Source organism: Puma concolor, chromosome A2 (assembly GCF_028749965.1).
Source record: "Puma concolor isolate L17-30 chromosome A2, mPumCon1.1.hap2, whole genome shotgun sequence".
NCBI lineage: Eukaryota > Metazoa > Chordata > Mammalia > Carnivora > Felidae > Puma > Puma concolor.
The window spans coordinates 128,637,692-128,655,569 of NC_141668.1; the positions used below are offsets into that span (position 1 = coordinate 128,637,692).

General features: G+C 37.3%; 2 protein-coding genes and 1 long non-coding RNA gene across 4 annotated transcripts in view; 1 reads left to right on the plus strand and 2 right to left on the minus strand.

Moving 5' to 3' along the window:
• The window catches only part of CHL1 (cell adhesion molecule L1 like), a 201,244-nt gene that overhangs the window by 167,318 nt on the left and 16,048 nt on the right, over positions 1-17,878 (minus strand). The window lies entirely within an intron of this gene.
• Positions 1-17,878, minus strand: part of LOC147583498 (uncharacterized) — a 50,433-nt gene that overhangs the window by 16,198 nt on the left and 16,357 nt on the right. The gene's annotated exons all lie outside the window — the stretch shown is intronic.
• On the plus strand, positions 13,202-16,002 carry LOC147583499 (uncharacterized). The gene is made up of 2 exons (XR_015248278.1): positions 13,202-13,466; positions 15,833-16,002. It is a non-coding gene; the product is annotated as an uncharacterized LOC147583499 (long non-coding RNA).

Consider the following 17,878-nt stretch of genomic DNA (forward strand, 5'->3'; position numbering starts at 1 on the left):
AGCCATGTGCACTGCAGGATTCCTGATAACTATTAGGCTGCACAATCTATTTAAGAAAGAGAACTTTAATGAGATCCCATGAGAATCTAAAAATTTAAATCACTTTTTTTTCTCCCTAAAAGAACATTTTTACTCTATTTAATGGACATTACTTTCCATATCTGATACACATATGGTCAGATCCACCATTAAAACAATCATCAGGAACCAGAAAGATAGCCCCTCTTGAGTTTAAAATATGCTACTGAGCTGATTTCAGAGTAATAGAGGATTTAGAGCTCTACATGACAAAAATGCTACCTTATCTTCCTCTTGGCTTTGATAGCAATCTATTGCTATCCTATGTCACTGGGCCTCACAAGGCCTAATCAGCTACTCTAAAATTGTATTACCATATAATATACTCCGTGAAGATATGGAGTCCCATGTGCATTCAGTTTATGTAAATTATAATCTGCCTAATTCCACTACAAAAATAAATAAAGTAACCACTTAGGCACGATCATTTTTAAAATACTGCCTCAGTGACCCACGCACATATATGTATACAACTGAGTATATGTAAAAATGTCTTATTCATGGGTAGGTATCCCACTGAATGTTTAACACCTAAATAGACAATTTTGCCTAGTTTAAACAGAAACACAGTTTATATTTTTCTTTCTGGTGATTGGGGTAAGCCTTTAAAGGACTTGTTTCACTCTTAGACTGCATGTAACTCCATCTATAAGCATGCCACCTGGACAGAGACTCAATGATTCTTCAAACACTCCCCTGTGCTTTCATTACATACTTAATTGAATCTAAATTCCCTTGAAGAAAACATATCATTATTAAAACTACCCATTCCAATACCATCATTAAAGTTGGTCTCAACTCTTCTTCTGAGTTCTGATTCTTTAACCTTGACAAGCAGTGATAGGGTAAGTCCATTCAGGCATCATTTGCCTGGATCCCAAAGCTGTGTGCCAAAATAAATGTATGCGTGGATGGATCAATCTATCAATTCACTGATAGACAGATACATCAGGGCATTAGCTATAAGAACTCTAAGAGTGGAAACGAGAAATCCTGTCCATCATCTTCCCTGAGCCAGTGTGGATGGCTAAAAGAAACCCAGCCTGTGCCCACAACCTCCCTTGATGAGCAGTGGCTGGTTTCTTGTGCTTTGGTTCACTGCTGGAAGCAAACAGCAGAATGCAGATACTGTAATGAAATACTAATGGGAGGCCCAAAGTAATGAGTGCAGGTATCTCCAGGAGTAGACAGATGGGAAAAAGTGAAGTAAGACAAGACAGGGACAATCCCAGAGGAGAAAACAATGTAGATGGTGCAAAGGAGAACAATTTGCCTACCAGGCTGGAAGGTCCCTAAGCACTAAAAAAAAGCCGACATTTCTGCTGTGACTCGTCAGCACTAAAACTGCAGTCAGTGTCCACACATGCTACTGTCTCCAGAATTCGCTCTATTTCTGACTGCATTTGATTTCTATTCCATGCCTTTTGTTTCCTCTCTCCACACATCTATCACCTACTGTATATCAAAGTGGTACAAACCTTTTAGACCTTATTTCCACATCATAGTGATTAAGAATGGGAGAGAAAAGACGGGGTTTTTTGTTTGTTTTTCTCATTTACCTCAGAAGCACAACAGGCTCCCATTCAGTCCTAGGCACTAGCTCTGGCATTTATGCAGCATGGCTCGAATGCTACACACATACACAGGGCTATTCTAGACCCCAACTTCAGGTCTAATAATAGATCATTTCCTCTCTTCCTATGTTTCTTCTCATATAACTTTTCTATAAAAAGTTAGATAGTTGGGGCGCCTGGGTGGCTTGGTCAGTTAAGCATGAGACTTCAGCTCAGGTGATGATCTTGCAGTCCGCGGGTTCGAGCCCCGCGCTGGGCTCTGCACTGACAGCTCAGAGCCTGGAGCCTGCTTCAGATTCTGTGTCCTCCTCTCTCTCTGCCCCTCCCCAACTCTGTCTCTTTCTCTCTCTCTCAAAAATGAATAAGCATTACAAAAAAAAATTTTTTTAAGTTAGGTAGAAAAATATTTTTTAAAATGATTCACCAGACAACTTCCTGCTTAGTTTTAATAGATAGGCATTATTAGGTGGTAGTTATTAAAGAAAAAATAAGATTGATACGGTGGGAAGAGGTGGACAACATTTACACATTTTCAACTCTGGTAATAACTGCTACTTTACTGTATGACATAAACATTGATTTTACCCGTGAAAACTCCTGGTGACATTATTTACCTGAAATAATGTGCATGAATTAAACTGATATGCATTTCAGTTTTCACCAAAAATTTTCTCTATTTTCAACAAGAAAATATTTTGACAAGGACTAAGATACACTTCTTGTGATGTTTTCAAAACTCCTATGTGAAGCCTATCAGAAGCTATCTACTTGGATTGTCTACTAAACATTGGGGAGAGGAGGAAGCTCCTTGAAAAACTACAAGCACTATAAGGTACATTTTTTTTTCTCTAAGAAGTCATAGAAATATTTCCATTTTGGGGCACCTGGGTGGCTAAGTCAGATGAGCAGTTGGCTCTTGAATTCGGCTCAAGTCATGGTCTCAAGAGTTAAGGAAATCGAGCCCTGCATCCAGCTCCATGATGAAAATGCTGAGCCTGCTTGGGATCCTCTCTCTCTTTCTCTCTCTCAGTCTTTCTCTTTCTCTCTCAAAATAAATAAATGGGTATTAAAAAAAATAAGAAATCGCAATCACTCTCTTGATTTTAGATATCTAGAGAAGCACAATCACTGTTTAGTTCCTAGAAAATGGTGGTGGTGTTTATTATGTTTGTCTGATTGTGGGACTGTCAGTGTGTGCATGTGTTTAAGATACTGAATTATTTCATGTTTGACCCAGCTTTCACTTTGATTTTATGAACAGTCTTATAAAGAAAAAAAAAAAAAAAAAAAAAAGATAGGCTTTAAGAATTAGGATCCATCCTACTGGATAAATCTCTATATTCATTTTCAGACTTCAGAGATATTAAATTTGGCGTAACTCTAAGGATCAAATAAAAGACAGTCTGATATCCTGTACAACTTCCATCCTGACCCATATTCCTCTACTTATTGTCTTCCTATTGAGTTGGACTGGAGGCTCTCTAAGGTAAGTGTCACTCCAATTCCTTACCATTTTTCCTGAACTGAACAGACTTGGTATCCTAAGTGCTCGATACTGCTTGTTGAATGAATAAAAGGTTTACGAACTTAATATTCTAGTCAATTAGTGCCTGATATAGTCCTTTTGAGTTCTTTAAATCAATTTTTTTGCATTTTTATCCCACTAAATTCTGCTGTTTAATGTAGCCAATATGGTTTTTGATAATTCGGTGAATCTATTAATATTAACAAAAGCAACAAGCATGTATTTAGCAAAAGCTCCAGGCCAGTCACTGCTGTGACAGTTTAAAACATAGTTCATTTAGTAATTGCAACAATCTTCTGAAATATGCACTATTTTTCATCGATGATACAATGCAGTTACAGTACAAAAATACCACATTCTGAATAGATTACTACTTTTAAAAAGTGGTATAGTGTCCACACAAAAGTTATTTAACTCCATGGGCCAATACATAGACAAGGTTTACCTTCTAATATTAATTTTGTAATGGGGATTTGTATTCCCATAACACTTCACTTAAGTATCACTATTTTACATCATATAGTGATAGTGATGAACCAAAAGGTTTTCACCAAAAGCTTACTTAATTTCATGGATATTTCAACCAGAAAAGAGTTTGAAGGGTGGTGCGGTTGGTAGAATAATGACTTCCCAAGATATCTACATACTAATCCCTAGAAACTGTGAGAATGTTGCCTTACATGGTAAATGAGACTTCGCAAATGTGATTATATTAAGGACCTTGAGACAGAGAGATTATTCTGTATTATGTGAATGGGTCCAATAGAATCACAGGTTCTTTGCAGGAAGAAGGCAGGAGGGTGAGTCAGAAAAGGTGACATAAGGGCAGAGCAGAGAAAGAGAAGTTGGAAGACGTTATGCTATTGGCTTTGAAGATGACAAGGAATATAAGTAGATTCTAGAAGCTAGAAAAAACAAAAAAACAGATTCTCACCTAGAGGCTCCAAGGGTACATAGTTCTGAAGACACCTCGATTTTAGGCCTTCTAACCCCTAGAACCACAAGAGAACATATTTATGTTGTTTTAAGCCACCAACTTGGTGCTGTTGACAGTAACAACAGGAAATGAAACAGGTCAAGTAACACAGTCATGTGTAGATAAGAACTTATATTTTGATTTGGGGAGTCAATGTCTGGTACTTATTTAGGTTCACACAAAATATATGCTGCCTTCTAACTATTTTGCCAGGAGATGAAATAATATTATATCCATAAGCTTAAATTCAAATGATGCTGCTCCTTACAGAAACCTAAATTTTTATATAAATTTGTCACATATGTAGTCATATCATTATTGAGCAGATAAAATGTTTTCATAAATTAACTCAATAAATATTAAGATACAATAGACTAATATCTTATATAAGTTTGGTATCTGTAGTCTCATTAACTTAATATTAAACACATAATTTAATCTCACTCTTGGGGTACCTGGGTGACTCAGTTGGTTAAGCATTTGACTTAGGCTCAGGTTACGGTCTCACAGTCTGTGGGTTCAAGCCCTGCATCAGGCTCTGGGCTGACAGCTAGAAGCCTGGGGCCTGCTTTGGATTCTGTGTCTCCCTCTCTCTCTGCCCCTTCCCTGTTTGTGCGCTTTTTGTCTTTCAAAAATAAACAAGCATTAAAAATTTTTTTTAAATGAATTAGCTCTTCAATGGTGTGCTCGTCTATATTCCAATGGTAAGAATGCTTAAGAACTGACATAAACATTAGGAACATTACCTGATGCACTAAGTACTACTCATTATAAATAAGTCTTTGTATGGATGTTAAATACTGGAGTGTGACTACGTGGTTTACCTCTATTTTTGTGATGAGGAGATTGAGTTGACTTTTGGTCTAGTCTTTCCCAACCACCATGAAATTAAAAATGGAAAGGCATGAGATTTCTCTCAGATCTAAGCAAGTTAATCTTTTGAATGAGTTTAGTTAGGGTCTTTTAGCTCCTATAAATACTCTAATAGATCTACATTGTGATTAAGAGCTGAAACAAAGTTTCAGTGATAATGGTTCCACTTGAGGATCAAAAAACACAAATTCTATGTTTGTAATTTTGCAATGTAGCTTCAGTGTTTTTATTTTATGAAGAAGTTTAGATCCAGAAAATATAATTTAAAAATTCTAAGGGCGCCTGGGTAGCTCAGTCAGTTGAGTGTCCAGCTTTGGTTCAGGTCATGATCTCATGGATTGTGGGTTCGAGCCCTGTGTTGGGCTCTGTGCTGACAACTCAGAGCCTGGAGCCTGCTTTGGATTCTGTCTCTCTCTCTGCCCTTCCCCCACTCACGTTTGGTTTCTCTCCCTCTCAAAAATAAACAAACATTAAAAATGAGTAAATAAATATTCCTATATAATTGCCATCTAGAATTTTTAAATATTAACATCATCAGGGCCCCTGGGTGGCTCAGTCGGTTAAGTGTCCAACTTCGGCTCAGGTCATGATCTCGTGGTTTGTGGGTTCTAGTCCCACGTCAGGCTCTGTGCTGACAGCTCAGAGCCTGGAGCCTGCTTCAGATTCCGTGTCTCCCTCTCTCTCTGCACTTCCCCTGCTCATGCTCTGTCTCTGTCAAAAATAAATAAACGTTAAAAAATTTTTTTAAAGTTAACATCATCATACTTGCCTCAGAACTCACATTTTATTTTTATTTTTATTGATGTATTTTTTAAGTAGGCACTATATCCAATATGGGGCTCATCCTCACAACCCTGAGATTAAGAGTTACATGCTACCTGGACAAACAAAAACTAAAGGAGTTCATGACCACTAAACCAGTCTTCAAGAAATTTTAAGGGGGACACTCTGAGGGGAAAAAAGATGAAAAACAACAACAAAGACTAAGAGCATGAAAAACAACAACAAAGACTAAGAGCAATAAAGACTAGAAAGGACCAGAGAACGCCACTTAGGAACTCCAACTCTACAGGCAACAAAATGGCAATAAATTCATATCTCTCAGTATTCACTCTAAATGTCAGTGGACTAAACACTCCAATCAAAAGACATAGGATAACAGAATGGATAAGAAAACAAGATCCATCTATATGCTGTTTACAAGAGACTCACTTTAGACCTAAAGACACCTTCAGGTTGAAATTAAGAGGATGGACAACCATCTATCATGTTAATGGTCACCAAAAGAAAGCCAGAGTAGCCATACTTATATCAGACAATCTAGATTTTAAAATAAAGACTGTAACAAGAAATGAAGAAGGGTATTATATCATAATTAAGGGGTCTATCCACCAAGAAGATCTAACAATTGTAGACATTTATGCTTCAAACGTGGACGCACCCAAAAATATACATCAATTAATCACAAACATACAAAAACTCATTGATAATAATACCATAACAGTAGGGGACTTCAACACCCCACTTACAGCAATGGACAGACCATCTGAACAGAAAATCAATAAGGAAACAATGGCTTTGAATGACACACTGGACTGGATGGACTTAACAGATACATTCAGAACATTTCATCCTAAAGTATCAGAATACACATTCTTCTTGAGTGCACATGGAACAGTCTCCAGAACATATCCCATACAGGGATACAAATCGGCCCTTAACAAGTACAAAAAGATCGAGATCGTATTGTGCATATTTTCAGACCACAATGCTATGAAACTCGAAATCAACCACAAGAAAAAATTTGGAAAGACAACAAATACTTGGAAACTAAAGAACATCCTACTAAAGAGTGAATTGGCTAACCAAGAAGTTAAAGAAGAAATTAAAAAGTACATGGAAGCCAATAAAAATAACACCACCACAGCCCAAATCCTCTGGGACTCAGCAAAGGTGGTCATAAGAGGGAAGTGTATGGCAATCCAGGCCTTCCTAAAGAAGAAAGGTCTCACATATACAAACTAACCTTACACCTTAAAGAGCTGGAAAAAGAATTGCAAATAAAATCTCAAACCAGCAGAAGATGGGACATAATAAATATCAGAGCAGAAATCAATGCTATCAAAACCAAAAACAAAACAAAACAACAAAAACAGTAGAACAGTTCAATGAAACCAGCAGCTGGTTCTTGGAAAGAAGTAACAAAATTGATAAACCCCTAGCCATTTTGATCAAAAAGAAAACGGAAAGGACACAAATAAAGAAAATCAAGAATGAAAGAAGAGAGATCACAACTAACACTGAAGAAATACAAACAATAATAACAGAATATTGTGAGTATTTATTCACCAGTAAATTGGGCAATGTGGAAGAAATGGAAAAATTCCTAGATACATATAAACTATTAAAACTGAAACAAGAAGAGGGGCGCCTGGGTGGCGCAGTCGGTTGAGCGTCCGACTTCAGCCAGGTCACGATCTCGCGGTCCGTGAGTTCGAGCCCCGCGTCAGGCTCTGGGCTGATGGCTCGGAGCCTGGAGCCTATTTCCGATTCTGTGTCTCCCTCTCTCTCTGCCCCTCCCCCGTTCATGCTCTGTCTCTCTCTGTCCCAAAAATAAATAAACGTTGAAAAAAAAAAATTAAAAAAAAAAAAAAAAACTGAAACAAGAAGAAAGAAAAAATTTGAACAGACCTATAACCACTAAAGAAATCAAATTAGTAATCAAAAATCCCCCCAAAAAACAAGAGTCCAGGGCCAGATGGCTTTCCAGGGGAATTCCACCAAACATTTAAAGAAGATTAACACCTATTCTTTTGAAGCTGTTCCAAAAAATAGAAATGGAAGGAAAACTTCCAAACTCATTCTATGAAGCCAGCATTACTTTGATTCCAAAACCAGACAAAGATCCCACTAAAAAGGAGAACTGTAGACCAATTTCCCTGATGAACATGGATGCAAAAACCCTCAACAAGATACTAGTCAACCGAATCCAACGATACATCAAAAGAATTATTCACCATGACCAAGTGGGATTCATACCTGGGATGCAGGTCTGGTTCACTATCTGCAAAACAATCTATGTGATACATCACATCAATAAAAGAAAAGACAATAACCACATGATCCTCTCAATAGATGCAGAGAAATCATTTGACACAATACAGCATCCTATCTTGATAAAAACCCGGAAGAAAGTAAAAATAGAAGGATAATACCTTGAGATCATAAGAACTATGTATAAACGACCCACTGCTAATATCATCCTCAATGGGGAAAAACTGAGAGCTTTCCCCTTAAGGTCAGGAACACAACAGGGGTGTCCACTGTTGCCACTATTATTCAACATAGAATGGAAATCCTAACCTCAGCAAACAGACAACACAAAGTAATAAAAGTCATCCAAATCGGCAAGGAGGAAGTCAAACTAACAGGCACATGAAAAACTACTCAACATCACTCATCATCAGGGAAATGCAAATCAAAACCACAATGAGATACCACGCCACACCTGTCAGAATGGCTAACATTAACAACTCAGGCAACAACAGGTGTTGGCGAGGATGCGGAGAGAGAAGATCTCTTTTGCATTGCTGGGTGGGAATGCAAGCTGGTGCAGCCACTCTGGTAAACAGTATGGAGGTTCCTCAAAAAATAAAAAAATAGAACTACCCTATGACCCAGCAATTGCACTACTAGGTATTTATCCAAGGAATACAGGTGTGCTTATTCAAATGGGGCACATGCACCCCAGTGTTTATAGCAGCACTATCGACAATAGCCGAAGTACGGAAAGAGCCCAAATGTCCATCAATGGATGAATGGATAAAGAAGATGTGGTATATATACATACAATGAAGTATTACTCAGCAATCAAAAGGGATGAAATCTTGCCATTTGCAACTATGTGGATGGAACTAGAGGGTATTATGCTAAGCGAAATTAGAGAAAGACAAACATCATGACTTCACTCATATGTGGAATTTAAGATACAATACAGATGAATGTAAGGGAAGGGAAGCAAAAATAATATAAAAACAAGGAGGGGGACAAAACATAAGAGACTCTTAAATATAGAGAACAAACTGAGGGTTGCTGGAGGGGTTGTGGGTGGGAAGATGGGCTAAATGGGGAAAGGGGCATTAAGTAAGATACTTTTAGGAATGAGCAATGGGTGTTATACATAGGGGATGGATCACTGGAATCTACTCCTGAAATCATTATTGCACTATATGCTAATTAACTTGGATGTAAATTAAAAAATAAATTAAGAAAAGAAAAATAAATAACCTAGTATCAGAAATAAATAAACAATGGAACACCAAAAAAAAAAGAAAAAAGAAAAAAGAAAAAGAAAGAAAATTTAAAAAAAAAGGTAACATATTGTAGGACTCCATTTACATACAAAGTGCATAATAGGAAAATCAATAAAGACAGAAAGTGGATTAGTAGTTGCTTAGTGCTGGAAGAATTGGGGGCTAGGAGGTGAAATCTAAATGGCAAGGGGGTATTTTTCTGGTGATAAAACTATACCAAAATGGATTATGGTAACAGTTGTGCATATCTGTAAATATACTAAAAATTATGGAACTGCACATTTTAAATGGATGAATCCTATGGTATGTGAATAAAATCTCAATAAACCTGTTTAAAACAAAACAAAAAAAGCAGCACATGCTTTACCGAGTCAGCCAAGCATCCCCAGAAATCACTTTTTAAATAAATAAAATACAAGAAATTAAGTTGAAAGCCCCTAAATTTCCCTTCTAAATTTCATTTCCCTTTAGTCCTAAAAAGAGCCAACATATTTAATTTAATGTGTTAGCAACACATTTTTATCTTCTACAAAGAAAATATAGTGTTGCATGAGTGTTTTTAATTCACATAATTGCTATTGTTAACAAGAAAACAGGCCCCAAATGGAGTTGCTTATGCTAAGTCTAACCACACCAAACCAAGACTTAACTTACAGTTTCAGCCTGTCCTAGAAATGGAATCCTACACTCATCAATCAAGAATCGCCTGATCAGCAATAGCAAGGTAATCTACCCGATAGATCTCTGCTACCTCCTAAAGGAAAGTGACCTCGTTTGAAGCAATTCACTTTTTGCTACTATTCCTTGTATGTGCTCCCTTCTGCCCCTAAAAGTCTTTCACTTTGTACACCTTCTCAGAGCTCCTTTCTATATGCTAGACAGGATACTGCCTGATTCATGAATCACTGAATAAGGCCCATTAGATTTAAAAAATGTACTCATTTGAATTTTGCTTTTTAATAGTATCATACACAAGGTATCATTCTGACACTTGTTTTTTTCCACATAAATTGTTTTCAAAATAGGGGAGCCTGGGTGGCTCAGTCGGTTAAGCGTCAGACTTTAGCTCAGGTCATGATCTCACAGTCTGTGAGTTTGAGCCCCGCGTCAGGCTCTGTGCTGACAGCTCGGAGCCTGGAACCTGCTTCAGATTCTGTCTCCCTCTCTCTCTGCCCCTCCCCTTCTCATGCTCTGTCTCTCTCTGTCTCAAAAAGAAATAAAAACATTAAAAAAAATTCTAATTGTTTTCAAAATCTACATTTATATTTGAATGTAATATATTCACTCATTTGAACTGTTCTATAGAAGTCAACACGCATATACTAAATATTTTATATATTTCAATCTATTCACCCCTTTTGATAGACATTTAGGTTTTTTACACTTTATGTACTTATAAATGACTGCAACGTGGGGGGCACTTGGCTGGCTCAGTCAATACAGCATGCAACTCTTGATTTTGGGGTTGTAAGTTCAAGCCTTATTTTGGGCATAGAGCATACTAAAAAACAAAACAAAACAACACAAAATTAAACAAAACAAATGGTTCACAGTACATGTTTGTATTGTAGGGCATAAAAGCAGGCTGCCTCAAAATGGGCCCCTTTCGTATGAAGATGATTTTGTGTTAAAAGCAATCAAAACCCAGAAGATTCAAGAAAAGCTCTTTACCACCCTCTTCAACTACCTGAAAAGAATTTAGATAGAGGACCTGCTCCAAGAAGAAAACTATCACCAGAGATAAAACTATGTTATATTATGAATTGGTATAATAGACAGGGGGAACTTAGCAAGGCCTGTTTGATGAAAGCCCTCTATGCCCCATTGTTTCTGAGTGGCCCACACACATTTCTTTCCCATACCTTTAACTCTTTTTCATCTTCCTAAGGGTTACATTCATTTCCTGTGAAGTCCCAGATGCCTACCTACTTCTCCTTATTTCAAAAAGACATATATACCTCACTTTGACTGTCTTTGGAATTTCCTTGTCTGTGTGGATTTCTCATGTGTATGAAATTAAATATGATTTCCTCCCATTAATCTGTCTCATGTCAATTTGATTCTTAGTCCAGCTAGAAGGACCTTGAATAGCAGAAGAAATTCTTCCTTCCTGACTGTATAGTCCCCCTTGAGCACATGCATGAGCACTTCTCTTGGGTAATCATGCGGCTGCAGAATGGCTGGAGCATCCCATGGGATAAACATTTTCACCCTCACTAGCTACTGTGAATTCCTCCTCCCACAGGGGGTTCTGTCACCTTTCACTCACACAAGCAGAGCATGAATGCTCTCATTTCCTGATATCTTCACAACATCTAGTTCTAGATATTTTCCCTGTTGCAGTCCAGTAAATGTTAAACACACCCTCATTGTTTTTTTTTTTTTAATCAGCTTTACTAAGGCATAATTTACATGGAGTAAAATTAACAAGTTTTAAATGTATATTTCAGCAAATATTGACAAAACTATACATTTGTTTAAACATGACTGTAATCAATATACGAAATATTCTCATCACCTCAACTCCTAAACCTCACCCACTATCCCTGAAATCACTGATCTTATTTCTGTCCCTCCAGTTTTACCTTTTCCAGAATATTCTATAAATGAAATCATACAAAATTTATCCTTTTAGGTCTGCCTTCTTTCACTCAGCATGATGCTTTGAGAGTCATTCATGTTATTGCATATGGTCTATTCTTTGTGATTGCTGAATAATATTCCATGGCTACAGATGAGTTATAATTTGTTTTCACTGTGATTTTAATTCACACTGTCCTGATTAAAGTCGAGTGTCTTTACATGTGTTTTTGGCCATTTGAGTTTCTGTTTTCTAAAATGTGTTCTCTCTCTTTGCCCATTTTTCCATTGTGTTATCTTTTTATTTTCTCACCAATTTAAAAATTATTATTTGTTCTTTATGTCATTATCCGTATAACAGATTATAACCATATATACATATACATATATACATATACATATATATATATATATGAAAATAAACAACTAAAGCCTAAACTTTAATTGTCCTAGGAGAGAACAGTTAGAAGCTTTTCACATCACTAATATATACAGCAAAATAAATAGGGTAGGCATTTGGGTTAAAATCAACATAATTTACTTGCTATTCAGTAACCCTTTTCATTATAAAATGCTTCTTTCCTTGGGAAGGGGGAGGTGGGTACCGTGTTCTCTACTCACATGGAAAAACTTAAACAGGGTAAATTAAAATATAGCAAGGGGGGAAAAAGATAACCAAATTCTATTTGATACAATTATCTTTCCATTTTAATCAAACCACATCATGCTTATGATCAATAATTGAATGGAAAATGTCTTTCATCTTCCATACCCAACACAAAACTGCTGTAAGAATTAATGAGCAGGTTCCCCCGGTGGAGCACACACACATTCTTTCAGCTGTGCATGCCCTCTTTCAGACCAGAAGCTCACTAAATGTCACTCACCCCAGCCCTGAGCCCTCCTGAGGCTCATCCGAATCCCTCCACTACCAGGCAGCATGGAAACACGTATCTTAAACCTCTTCTTCTCACAACCCCATATTCTTTGGTTGTTTCCTATGTAGGTTTCCTGCCTGCAGGGGCTGTGTGCTATTTCTCACAACAATCCCCAAACCACCCATATCATCTTATTAAAAGTACAATAAACAGTCTCACAAATCCCCTTTATCACACCCTAGTTCAAGTCCAAGTTGTTCTCATTCCCCAAGTGGAATACCAACTGGTCCTGCTCTCTGTTGCAATCCACTCCTCATGCAACAGCTAAAGTGATTTTTTTACAAACATAAATCAGATCAACTTGCTTGAACTGCTTGGATTCCTTTGAAGTTCCTACAGTGTGCTTTAAATTCATATTCTTATCCATGACCTGTAAAGCCTCACAGGATCTGCCCTAACCTTACCTTTGCCAATCTCTCCCAAGCTCCCTGCACTCCAGCTTCTAGCCTTCTGTCAGCTCTACACCATGCCAAATTCCTGCCTTCCACAGCGCCTTTCCGCTCCCTGCCCCTCTGCCTGGAACCCTGCTCTCCTGGCTTTTTTCCTGTTTGCCTTCTTCCCCTTCTGGCTCGGATTGAAAGTCACCTTCTCAGAAAAGCCTTTCTAAAAGTAAGTTCCTCCTTTCATTTTTCTCTATCATAATCCTTTGTTTCTTTCCTCTAATGATTTTATTTGTTTACTTATTTATTGGCTGACATTCTCAGTAATGGTAGACTCTGGAAGGCAGGGAATTTATCTTCATTTTAATGCTTACCACGGTGCCTGGGATTTATAAACAGCTCAATAAATATTTGATGAATGAATGAATGACTCCTTGGAGTCAGAACTACACACACACACACTTCACTTCGAGTCACTGGTTCTTTCCCTCTCTTATATCTGGGAGCATAGCTTCAGACCCATATGTAGGTAAATTTTTTCTGATACTGTTCTTTTCTAGCATGAATCTGGTCAACAAAATTATTCAGGAGTTGCACAGAAGGTAATTCCTTCCCCAGTGCACACAGGGCCGGGGGGGGGGGGGGGGGGGGGGGGGGCGGGGGGCGGGGAAGCTACTGAAAATTCCCTTCCTCTGCAGACTTTTTAAACTGCTAATCAGCACAAACGGGTTGGAGCAGATTGCGCACAAAAGGTTGCTGAAATGGCACATAACTAATTCTAGGTGATTTAATATCTGACATTGCCCTAGTGAAAATATTGACAAAAAAGAAGAATATGATTTGGAGTCTTTCTGCACTGCTGAATTTGGTGTTAGCTTTTAAGCCTCTATCAAAACATTTCCATAAATCAACATTGCTAAAAAAAAAAAAAAAAAAGAGAGAGAGATCTGGGTGTGGCATCTGGAAACCACTGCCAAATTAGGAAAATGCTAGCAAATGGGAAAATGCTAGTTTTCTGGGTATGAATCGCCGTATTTAGCAATCCTTTCCCAAATGTTCCACTTTGTCAATGTCAAAGGTTGCCTCCAGCAGTGTTCCTTGAGTGTCCAATGGCATCTTATGCCTATTGGAGAAATAAGCCTCCCAAATATATTGTCGATACCTATGGTCAGTTAAGAGTCATAGAGAAATATGAAGTTCCAACGCTTCTGGTAAATCCACATCTTACTATTCCAGGCATCTATCAGCACAAACTATTTTATGTTTATTTATGGAAAGATCTGTTATATGTTGACTATCTTAGGGTACAGAGGCTATTCTGGTACATTATTTCACAATTCACTCTCAACTGCTTTACCAGAGTATTCATTTTCATCCTTCTCATGGACACTTTAAAAAGAATACACAAAAAGTAAGAAGATTCTTTTCAACTGTCATATAGAAAAGTCAACTGTGGATTCAAAACAGATCAATAAAAACAAACTGCAGTTTTTACAATTATTCTGCCATACACCCTCAAAGAGCCAAAGCTTCAAGCTCCAGTAATACTATTTTCCCCACAATACCTCAATTCAAAACAGTACCATTAGTCATGGATTTTTCTTTATGTATTTTAAAAATTTTATTTTTAAGTAATCTCTACACTCAACATAGGGCTTGAACTCACAACCCTGAGATCATGAGTCACATGCTCCAGTGAATGAACCAGCCAAGCACTCCTGAGTCTTAAAATACTATCTGATTAGTATTATTCCTCTAAATACAGGGGTATTTTTTTAAACATAATTTTTTGTTTATATTTTCTGCCATATTTTGGCAGGTAGGACTCAGATCTCACATTCTTGGGGGTTAAAATATCTCTAAAGACATTTATGCCCATTTAGAACATTCATTATACCAATTTCCAAAGCTTTAGGCTGGAAGTTGACAAATATGATGAAGGTGACTATTTCATGGAGCCAAATAAATAAAAAATGAGTAGAAATGCGGAAAGTAAAAAAAAAAAACAAAAACAAAAACAAAAACAAAACTTCTAATTCATAAAATGGCGAATGCAAGTAAACTTCACTATCACATCATTTCAATAGATGGCAATGGCATCCTTGTCAAAAGTCAAGTTGTAAAGCTTTTGAGAGTTACGCTTCAATGCACAGCAAGGTTTTATAATTAGTCACTTAGTATGAGGCCGAGAAATAAATGTCACTTTTCGCACTTAACATACAGTGGTATAAGCTAATCCATGACAATTTTACAAGGTTTTCATTTTGCTGATACATGCTTGCTGAGAAAGCAGAGCCTAAGACAGTGAATTCAGCATAAGTGAGGTTATGTAGATTTACAAAAGAGCAGTTATGTACATGTATGTTATGTATATGAACACACGCTACGTGTTCAAATTCTCAACTTTATAGTCTCTGTCTATATGCCTTGTCACTGTTACTGACTAGGTGCACATGATTAACATTTGTAAGGAGTAAGTTCAGAAAATAAAGCCAGGATATTTCATATCACTGCAACTATTGCTTTTTCAACTCTACTAACACACTATGCTTTCTCCTACTGAACTTTAAAAAGTTATATTTTCTGTATTTCTAGGTATTAATGAAATACCCACAGTAATGAAAGAGAAGAATGCATTATACAAGATGCTATCGGAAGCAAGAACATTCATCACTGAGTAATACTGTGGATATTCATTTCCCTACCTTTTTTAAAAAGTGAAATTACTGATGTAATTAAAATGCAATATATAAAAGATTCAAGAAGTCAATTATGTAAGTGTTAGTATGGCTAATAAGCAAACAAAAAGGAGGGGTGCCTGGCTGCCTCAGTCTGAAGAACATGCAACTCTTGATCTTGGGGGGTCATGAGTTCAAAGCCCATGTTGGGTTTAGAGATTACTGAAATTAATAAAACTTTAAAAATTGTTAAATGAAAAAAATTTTAGAAGTGATATTTGTAATGTACCACATGGGCTCAAGTCTCTAAGAAAAGCACAAAATATTTTCACTTGAAAAATGGATGACTATTACACAAACAATTTAAAAAATCCTGGTATTTCATCATCAGCTCTTAATATTTGATGACCATATCATTACTTTCCTTTATTTTTTCCCTTTTCTTCATTTCACAAGCATATTAAGTCTAGAGAACCAACCACACGACAGCCTTCTCTGCATTATCTGACCTTCTAGGACTGAGAACTAGGTCCTAGAAGGGACCACAGAGCACAGAGTCGGCAGCGCGCTGAGACATAAAGGAGAAATTAATGCACCTGAATAGCCAGGGAAGTGCTGTGCTTTTCTGCTGGGAACCTCTGATTTCCTGGTCACCTCAGAATTGAAAAGCACATCCCAAGGTCATAGGACTCAAACATCCCTATGATGGCTCTGGATGTCCATATCCCCTGACTTCCCAATCAAGCAGGTATTAGGTTGGCTCCCTAAAATAGAAATACGGTGAAGGTACCCATCTTCCACCTCGGTGTGGCTTTCTCTAAGCCTATGCCAAATTAGGGAGGGCTCCTGTTTTATATAATACATGGATAAATAAGCCTTTCAGAACTTGAGAAAGGTAATCAAATCACATTTTATCACACAAGAAGGTTTTCTCTAACAGCACAAGATTACAGTGTAATAAATCCTGCTAAAAATTAATTGCTCATTAATTAGGGCTTGCACATTTATTTTGCTACAGAGAAATGGTAATTTCAATGGAATTTCTTCCTTGTCTTTCAAATCCTACCTCTTCCCTGGCACTTTTAATAGTGCATAAACTGGAAGTAATCTTTCCTGTTCTGATCATATACTGTCTATACATTCCTTGTGGCATTTTTGGTCCTCTATTTTACATTGTACTTGAGTACATGTCCTTAATTATACTGGAGGTTTGTAACATTTCAGAGTGTCAGACTGCAAAAACCGCATAGATGTTAACACTAATACTATTTTGTGGACATATATTCAGTGGTAACTGCAAGCATCTTCAGGCCACCTACTGTATCTGATTCATCTTGGAATTCATCCATCCAGCAGAGAGATTTTCACACTGCAAGAACTTCACAAATTTTCATCTAATGGTTAAATGCAGGAACCTCATAGGATAAAGGCATAGAAGTGTGTTGAGTTTTTCTAAGGGATGTCTTCACCCTCCTTGAATTGGGCTGCATGTCCCAGACACTGTTCTCAGTCCTGCGGTGATCTTAAGAAGTCCTTTGGGATGATCTAAGTGAACATCCCCTTTGCAGTCTCTTGTAATCCTTTTGACTGTACAAAAAAGTAGGAGTCTCCAGGAGGTCCTAATATAACACTAACAACACTAACTTTACTAATCTTGCTATTTTATGGAGGCAACCCGGAACCATCGGCAGGCAACACTATCTAGCTAGCATTTAATGACCTTGGACTGTTTTCATAGTTTTAACATTTGTAGTTACCTCTCTTGTTTCCCACTGACACTGGGGTTTCATTTACAGTAATGAAATAAAACCTCCAGCTTAAGGCAACATATTTTTTTTAATGTGCCGTTAAAAATGTAAGTAAATTATGACAAAAATACTGAAGATGGTGTATTTCAGGGAGTCTCAGAGAATGGGAGATGAATGAGTGACCGGTTATTACAAGAAGAAAGAACAGCAGGAAA